Raw genomic sequence first — 8,920 nt, forward strand, 5'->3', positions numbered from 1 at the left:
TTCCAAAAATACGTCCTCCCTTGGTGGCAATTTTCACATGATATAGATTGTATGATGAGAAACATCACCTGTTGCGTATAAGGGAGGCAATGTAGATCCAGACAGACAGGACATTTTTGGGATACGGGTGGATATATACAGCTAAAGCGAATTCAACATTAGGAACATCAATATTGTGCACGCCGGTACTGTACACAGCTTCAATTAAGGGCTTCACTTCAGAGTAGGGCATGTGAAGGGGGAATCCAGAGAACTGGAGGGAGAAAACAAGAGAATATTTTTGGTCAGTCCTGACGTGTAAAGATGTTGCTATCACTCCCCCCACCCCCACCCACATACTCATGTAAATACCTGCAATTTTAAACACAGTAGTAAGCCTTTTCCCTGGATCCTGAAATCATGAGTCAAATTTCCTACTCAACTGTAGCAATATAGAGCGGAGAAGGTTGAAGGTCACTGCCGTCAAGTTGTTCCTGACTCAAGGCCACCCGGCAGGCCAGGGAAGAAGCTCCCCACAGGGTCCCACCGCTGCCTGTCGTGAAAGCAGCAGCCAGCCACGTCTCTCTCCCACGGAGCTGCCCACCTTCCACTTAGCAGCCAGCACATCACCCGCTGTACCACCCCCCAGGACACCTTGTCACTGGGTGTCATCAGTGAGTCAGTCCCAACCCTTAGCGGGCTTCGGCACACCCTAAGAATACACTGCCGGGAGTTGGGGTGAACGCTCGAACACAACTCGTTGTCAAGGTGATTTATTTGTGGGGGGCGGCGGGGGGTGGTAAAAGAAAGAAAAAGAAAATGTTCTGAAATTGATGGTGGTAATGATTGTGCAATCCTTCTGGATCTGAGCGAACTATTGAATTGTGTGATATGGGGATTGAGGGCCAATAAAATGGTTAAAAAAAGAAAGCAAAACACTGCCCAGGACACTGGACCGAAGGTTCAAACGGCCCTTTTGCTTTGGTTCCAAGCACATCGAGGCCTTGTATGGGACACCTCCACTGCCCCCTTCCTTTCCGGGCAATCTCCAGCCTGCATGGTGACCCACGTGCTTCCAGCGACACGGGGTATGCTAATCCCTTCATGTCATTGTCCTGGCCAATGACCTGGTACAGGCCAGGGGGCCACCATGGCTCAGGAGACTGAGCCCGGGTCCCCGGGTCCTCAGAGGAGCCCCCTGTCCTCACCCTGTAGTCTCCCAGCTGCTTGAGCAGCTCGGCTCTGTGGCTGTCTTCCACGGCTTCTCCTTGGCTTCTCTCCAACAGAGGCAGGAAGTGACGCAGCGTGGAGGTGCAGTACCTGTTCCAGCGAGTCAGGTGGCGTCGCCTCCAGTCCATGATCTGCTCTCGTAGTATTTTTTCGATTCTGTTCATTAAACAACAACAACAACAATAATGCCAGGAGACTAGACTCGGCCTGTAAGAAAAGCCAATTTGGACAGAATGGGGTTGCTGGAACTTCCTTGTGCCCCACAGGCCTGTACTCAGTGGCGGTCTATGCTGGGTACCTATCCTTGCCTGGGTGGGGGCATTCTACTGCGTGGAGCATCACAAACTAGGGAAAACCTTGGGAAGAATGGGTCTTCTTCAGATACTCCAGCTTCTCAGATTACTTAATAGGCAAACAGACTGACTAAGGGTGGTGAGAAGATACAGCCTGATGAACACCTATCTTCATACGCCACAATATCCCCTTTCCCTGTTCCAAAGACTGCCTCGCAGGCGGACAGGCTCTGCGTGAGCACAGTTAGGGAGTCTGGCCTCTGCCTGCTCAACGGGCACCGGAGCCGTTCCCCTCCAAGCACAAACAGATCACCAAGCACCTCCCCAGTGGGAGCACAGAGCCCCGGGGGTGTAGTGGGTAGGCAGTGGGCTGCAGAGCAAAAGGTCAGCAGTTCGAAACCACCAGCTGCTCTTCGGGAGAAAGAAGGGGCTTTCTACTCCCGTAAAGAGTTCCCGTTTCAGAAGTCCACAGTGCAGTGCTATTCTGTCCTACGGAGCCGCTACCAACCTGGTGGTTAGCAGCCCAGCACAGTTAGGGCCCCCAGATCCCCTTTGGAATTGCTAAGGAGAAAGCCTAAGAAGGGGCTGCCGTTCCTCTTGTGTGGCCGGGCAGACGACACACCGTGATGTGGTAGAACAGGCTCTGGGATCAGACAGGGCTGGCTGGGCTCAGAAGCCCTCTCTAAGCCTCTGCTTGCACAGTTGTGGAGCATCAGCGAGACATTTCACAGGGTTTCAGAGACTCACCATGACCCCTACCTGTTTTTGCCATGAGTTAAATGCCTAACTAGCCACACTTCCATCACCCACTTCGTTAGAGATCGAACCGTGTGCAGTCCCCTCACACACCCAAACACCAGAGGTGGGCTTAAATCCTTAACCTCGATGCTCACAGTTGACCATCCCATTTGGGGGTAGGCTGCCTTGGTGATGTTAAGGCAAGTTTAGTGTAGGGTGCGCCTTGAGTCCATCTCTTCTGAGATAGTTGGAGTTGGGTGCCTACCCACAACGACCCCGTGTACAACAGCACAAAACACTCCCTGCTCCTGTGCCACCCTCACCACTGTTCCTAGGCCTGACCCTGTGTCGAGCCATCTCCTCCAGGGGCTTCCTCTTTTCTGTCCCCCCTCTCCTTCACCAAGCAGGACGCCCTTCTCCAGGGACTGGTCTCTCCTGACCACATGTCCAAGGGATGAAGTCTCCCCATCCTTGCCTCTACGGAACATTTTGGCCGCACTTCTTCCCAGGCAGATTTGTCTTGAGATAGAAAGGAGATGAAACTGTGGATCAGCGGCAAGGTGCCCAGCCTGCTGTCAACTGGAGTTCCCTAAAGAACCTGGAAGCAGACGTGAAGAGAAAGGGCCTTTCCTCAGAGCCCACATCGAGAGGCGGAAAGCCTTCCCCTCGAACCAGCACTGGAATTTGGACGTCGGCCCTCCTAAACTAAGAACATAAGTTTGTTGGTGAGAGCCATTGACTTGTGTTTCTGCGATAGCTACACGCTCTGCCGACGCAAGGTGCGGAATAGAAGTGTGTGCATGAGGCTTGCAATAACGCTATGTGAGCCTCTTCTGAGGGCGGGTCGAGGGCAACCTCTGGTGACTGGAGTCGACTCTTGTTTTTTCCCCACAAGGCCGCCCCAGATGCTTCCTCTGAGCCCTGCGGTTTAGAGGTGACTTAGAGGGGATGTCTGCACTGGGAATCAGTCCACACGAATGGCCGTTTTAATTGCCCAAATTACTTCACACTGATCCAGGCTGGGAGGCCTTTCAAGTTCTGGTTTCTGCTCCTCGGGATGGATTACTGTAGATTTACGGATATTCAGTTACCTGTCCTGGAGCTCGGCTGCAGCTGCCTTGTCTGTGTTCTGGTACACCAGCTCTTCGGGCTGCGAGAGAAGAATTCAGAAGTTCTAGCAACCGGGCCAGGGCACAGTAAGAGAGTAAGACCGTGGTTTCCTGGGAAGCCACGACTCATCTGAACTCAAACACCACAAGTAAAGGATTCTTTGTGCCCGCCTCTCCGGAGTCCATGGTGACTCATAGCGGCCCCGTGGGGAAAGGTAGAACTGCCCCTGTGAGTGTCCGAGACTGTAATCCTTTCTGGGAGTAGAAAGTCCCATCTCTTTCCCACAGAGCACCACGTGGTTTCGAACTGCTGACCTTGCAGTTAGTAGTCCATCACAGAAGCACTACACACCACGACTTACTGGTCATTGTTGAGTGCTTACTGAGGTGCACTCAGGCTGATGGGGGCAAGCACCTTCCTTCCTTGGAACTATAGGTGCGGGCCGCTTACTGGTCCGCTTATTTATTTTTTCTTTTATGAACAAATCTGTTATTTATTTATGAAAGAGCATTTTATCGGGGGCTCTGACAGCTCTTAAAATAATCCATACATTAATTGTGTCAAGCATATTTGTACATATGTTGCCATCATTATTTTCTAAACATTTACTTTCTGTTTGAGCCCTTGGTATCAGCTCCTCTTTTTACTCTCCCCCACCCCACCCTTGTGACCCCTTGACAAATTATAAATTATTATTGTTTTCATATGTTATGAGTTGGGCTGCTAACCGCAAGGCCAGCAGTTCGGAACCACCAGCCACTTTGAGGGAGAAAGATGCCACTTTCTACTCTCATCAACAGTTGGCACTTCTACCCTGTCTGATCCCAGTGGGGCACGCAGCCCTCGTGACCGTACGTCGCGGACTTGGTGGCAGGGGGTTTGGGTGCGCTGCTCACATCCTCGGTCTGTTCGGTGAAACACGACTTCATAGGATCTGCAAACACCAGATGGAACCCTCCTGGGGCCAAGCTTCCAGGCTTGCTGGCTGCCACCAGGAAGCACATGGGTAGAGGTTTGAACCATCGACCTTTCAGGGAGCAACTGAGTCCATAACCATTTGTACCATAAGGACCAGAAAATAGCTAGCCGGGTTTCCCAGTATCATGCTCTCAAATGACGCCTTCTATTAGCTAATGAAGGAATGATACCTGAACACTGGAAAGGCCAGGATACGGATGGCTTCTTGAAAAGAAAGACTTCCACAGCTTGGGCTTGGTGACATCAAAGTTTATCCTTAGAGGGGAGTCGTGTCGTTGAATATTGAACCAGATCTGGAAGGGATAAAATGAGATGAGTATGCAGGTTAACAGGCAGCCCTGTGTGCAGTGTGCACGTATTTTCTATATGTAGACCAGGAACAGAGTGTGTGGACGAAGGCACATAAAACAGAAGGAACCATCCCAGCCAACCTGCGGATCGACAGTGCACAGTAGAACTGCTGCAGCCAGGGACCACCCCGGGAAGAGACACTCAGCTGGGAGCAGCAGCTCCCTCCTAGCCCAGCCAGTTCCCATGGATCGTGAGCTGGACATAAGGGTTTGGGGATATCAGTCTATAGGTGGCATTTGTAGGGAGAAAGTACAGACAGGAAAGAGGTTTTAGTGAGCCCAGAGGACTTCTGATGTTTAGAATTTGGAGGAAAAAAGGGAAAAGAGATGGGGAAGAGGCAGCCAATGAGGCATGAGTCCTTACTGACTTGGAATCCAAATTAAAAAATTAAGAAGGCAAGTGCTTAAGAACTACTATTTGGCCAAAGTGCAAGGCATAGGCAGAAAAATGGTAGAAAACAGCACTGTGGGGGAAAAAACAACAGTGAGGTCGGATTGTGCAGGACTTTGAAATCCTAGGTGAGCTACTTCTGGTTAATTCCATGTGAGGCGAGGTGTTACAGATCAGAGGACAATCAAAGATGAGCATTTTAGCAGTCAGCAGTGTGTCAAATAATGAACTGGAATAGAAATGATGCTGTATTTGACCATTATTTTTATACAAACACTTCATTTATTTTCGTTCAATATGCTATACAATAGAATAGAACAACCAAGCTAGAAGAGGAGTTAATGAAATCAAGCAAGTATTGGATTAAAGGATCATGAACTGAAATGGTATATAGAAAAAATATTTATAAAAATATATGCAAAAAGTTATTATATATGCTGAACAATAAGTTAACTTTCGCTCCTTCCCTCCCAATTATTATCCATCACAAATGTGACGGCTGAATGATAAGATGAACAAAATCATTATTTCTATCCCCTGTTGAATGATTTAATTCAAATCCAATGCAATGAAGTACAAGGGGGTACTCCCACAAAAATAAAACAAAACAAAAAACCTCAATGCTCGTTTGTTTTTTTGATGTCAGAGGGATAGTGCATTTGTAGTTCATCCCACCGGGTCAGACTGTAAACCAAGCTTTCTATTTAGAGATTCTGAAAAGATTGCATAATAGTGTGCAACGAAAAAGGCCTGATTGTTGCAGATGGAGGACTTATTTTGCTACCACGACAATGCACCTGCTCACTCAGCCATCTCAGTGCACCAGTTTTTAGCAAAAAACAGCATGGCCTCTCTTGCCCCATACACCTGACTCACTTGACCTCACTCTATGTGATTTCCTCTTATTTCCATGAATGAGGAGGGACGTGAAATATGAAAGGACAGCAATTCGATGTGAAAAGACTGTCAGTGCCATCAGCCATCCAAACAGATGAGTTTGAAAAATATTTCCAAGAATGGAATTGCAGATTTGACAAATGTATTAAGTGTAATAGAGAGTACTTTGTAGATGATAAGGTTGTTTTGTAAAAAAATTGCACAGCTTTGAAAAAAAAATTCCATTTTTGCAGGGTACCCATGTACTTAATACAAAAGCTATCTTTCTAAAATAATTATGTTTCATCAGTCAGTGTTTATAGGTCAGAAACCTTTCAAACTAACAGTGATAACTGAGATCTAAATAATTAACACCGTAAGTTAATGAAATAAGGAAAAACAGATACCTTTTTAATATAATGGTTTACTATTTGGAGTTGAGAATTCATAATAATGCAGGGATGAGGTCAGAGGGGCACAGGTTGGGAAGCCTGGAGGTAGAATCTATACAACTTTTTATTTACAAATATGAATGGAAGGAGGAGAAGATAAAGGAGAGGGGAACTTAAGGAAAATTCTGGGGTCCGAAACAGAATTCCTAGAAGTTGGAAGCTAGGACGAGGGACTGGATTTTGGAGACGAAGGGGAAATGATTTGGGTTTGAGAGTCTAAGAAGGCTCCATAGTTGGATAGCCACCAGCTCGAAACTCGAGACTCACAGATGTGGAACTAGTGACTACATTATGATTTCTCCCCCAAGCTAAGCTCAAAACTCACTGTCATTGAGTCGAGGCCGTCTCATAGGACAGGGTAGAACTGCCCCTGTGGGTTTCCGAGATAGTAGCTCTACAGAAGTAGAAAACCTCATCTTTCTCCCAGGCAACTGCTGGTGGTTTCAAACTGATGATCTTGTGGTTGGCAGCCCAATATGTAACCACTATTGCCATCAGGGCTCCTGCAGTGAAGGGCGCGGGAGAGAAAGATAGATGTGGTCCTGAAATAAAGAATCTTCAAGTGCATCTATTTTTAAGGGTTGAGAAAGCTTTACCAGCTATTGGAGAGAAAGGCAGACCACGTATTCCTTTATCAGTCAACCACAGAGAAGAAAGTGTTTTTTGTTTTTATTTCAAAAAGGGATCAGTGGTGTGTGTCATGTGCCACCGAAAAGGAGAGGCGGATGAGGAATGAGAGAAAACCATTGAATTTGTTCCCAAGCCAGTGGCCTTTCTTAGTATTTTATTGCAGTAGGAAGGTCAGGGATCACTAGCTTGTAGAGGAGTCACGGCCCGAGTGTGCCCAGCCCACAGAGGCCACAGGGGTGACTAGTATTTGAAGCATCTCAGATGGAGAAGAAGAGGTCATCGTAATGATGGATGCTACTGGGTTGGGAGAAGCATCTTTCAGAAGAGGAAGCAGGGCTCTACACAGAAGTGGGAACAACGGGGGTGGGCTCCAGGTGTGAGCGTGGCGCTGGAAATGCGCACACAGTGGGAGAGGCGAGGGAGGGAAAAGGAGACCTATCTTGCAAAGTGAATAAGAGAAGAAAGACTGACCAGAGAGGTCATGGGGCACTGTGGAGGACAGTTAAGGTTTCAGAGTTCCCGGCCAGCAAAGCCAGGGGTGAGAAATTCTACGTGAAGCCGCGAGGCTTAGAGAATGTTTAGAGGAGCTGCCATAGGGAGGAAGTGCGTCTGTCCGCCATTTGGTTCCACGAGGACAAAACGAGAGGCGTCCTTCCTCCACAAACTTGGGCCTTTTGAGAATTTCTGCACTCTACAGTCATTTTAGAATACGGAAGACTGAAGGAGGATGGATGCATCTGAGTGCTGGTGCTGGTGGAGAATACGGAAAGTATTACAAGAACTGCCAAAAGAACAAACAAATCTATCTCCGAAGAAGTGCAGCCAGAATGCTCCTTCGAAGCAAGGATGGCCAGACTTGGTCTCAAGTATTTTGGCCATGCTATCAGGAGTGACCAGTCCCTGGAGAAGGACAGCAGGCTTGGTAGATGGAGGGGGTCAGTGAAAAAGAGGAAGGTGTTCAAAAAGATGGATTGACACAGTGGGTGTGAAAACGGGCTGGCTCAAACATAAGAGCGACGATGACAATTATGAAGGCGCAGGATATGGCAGCGTTTCATTCTGTTGTATGTGTGTACGGTCGCTCACGAGATGGCACCTCACAACAGCAAACAGCAACACGGTCCTTGTTTTGAGAGCCGACTATCATTTCCAGAGACTGGCTGGGAACTCTTCGAGGGCTTTCAAATCCTGTTGAATCTGCTTGATCATTAGAAATGAATTTCTAAACAAGGATTTCTGCCTATGATAATGACTTTGATGAAAAATAATAACGTGGGAATTGGGCTCCCGATTGCTCTTTGCTGCATTGGTAATTAAAGCAGTAGGCATTCAATCCATGGCTCTGACTAGAACCACGTGAAACAAGTCTTGGGCAGAGAGGGAGAGGAAAACAATGTGCACCAGACTTCCTGGTCTGATTGGAGATCAGTAGACCTTCTGTGACTTAGTCCTGAGACACTCTCCCAGGCCAGAGCTGAATCCTTTCCCAGTAATCAACTTTCAATAGAACACTAGATGGGCCCATACCGTGACTAACACTAACAGGGAACTTTCTCATCAGTGTAATCATCCACAGGAGACCAAAGAGGCAGCATCACTTGTGGGAAACAGAAAGATTTCTCCCAAGTGTCTCCCCACAATATATGTTAGACTTAGGACACTGCTTGCAGCTAATGGTAAATGATTGTCAAGTTACCTCCCTGAAGGCAGTCAGGTGCCAGACTACTGTCTGGTCCCACCACAGGTAGGGCACACTCCCTACTGTTAAGGACAATGGGCTACTTCTCCCTAAAGGATTGGGACCATTAGCCTGGTCCCTGTAGGTGGGGTTTACACCCTACTGATAATGATTTCTATGGAGATCCAGAGAACAGGTCAAACCTGCTCAGTGAC

General features: G+C 47.8%; 1 pseudogene; it reads right to left on the reverse strand.

Annotated features, from left to right (window-relative positions):
* Positions 1 to 6,891: 6,891 nt before the first annotated feature.
* LOC105979058 overlaps positions 6,892 to 8,920 on the reverse strand; it is a 6,202-nt pseudogene continuing 4,173 nt past the window's right edge.

The sequence above is a fragment of the Echinops telfairi genome, unplaced genomic scaffold (assembly GCF_000313985.2).
Source record: "Echinops telfairi isolate 266 unplaced genomic scaffold, ASM31398v2 ScPeMD7_7468;HRSCAF=8506_1, whole genome shotgun sequence".
NCBI lineage: Eukaryota > Metazoa > Chordata > Mammalia > Afrosoricida > Tenrecidae > Echinops > Echinops telfairi.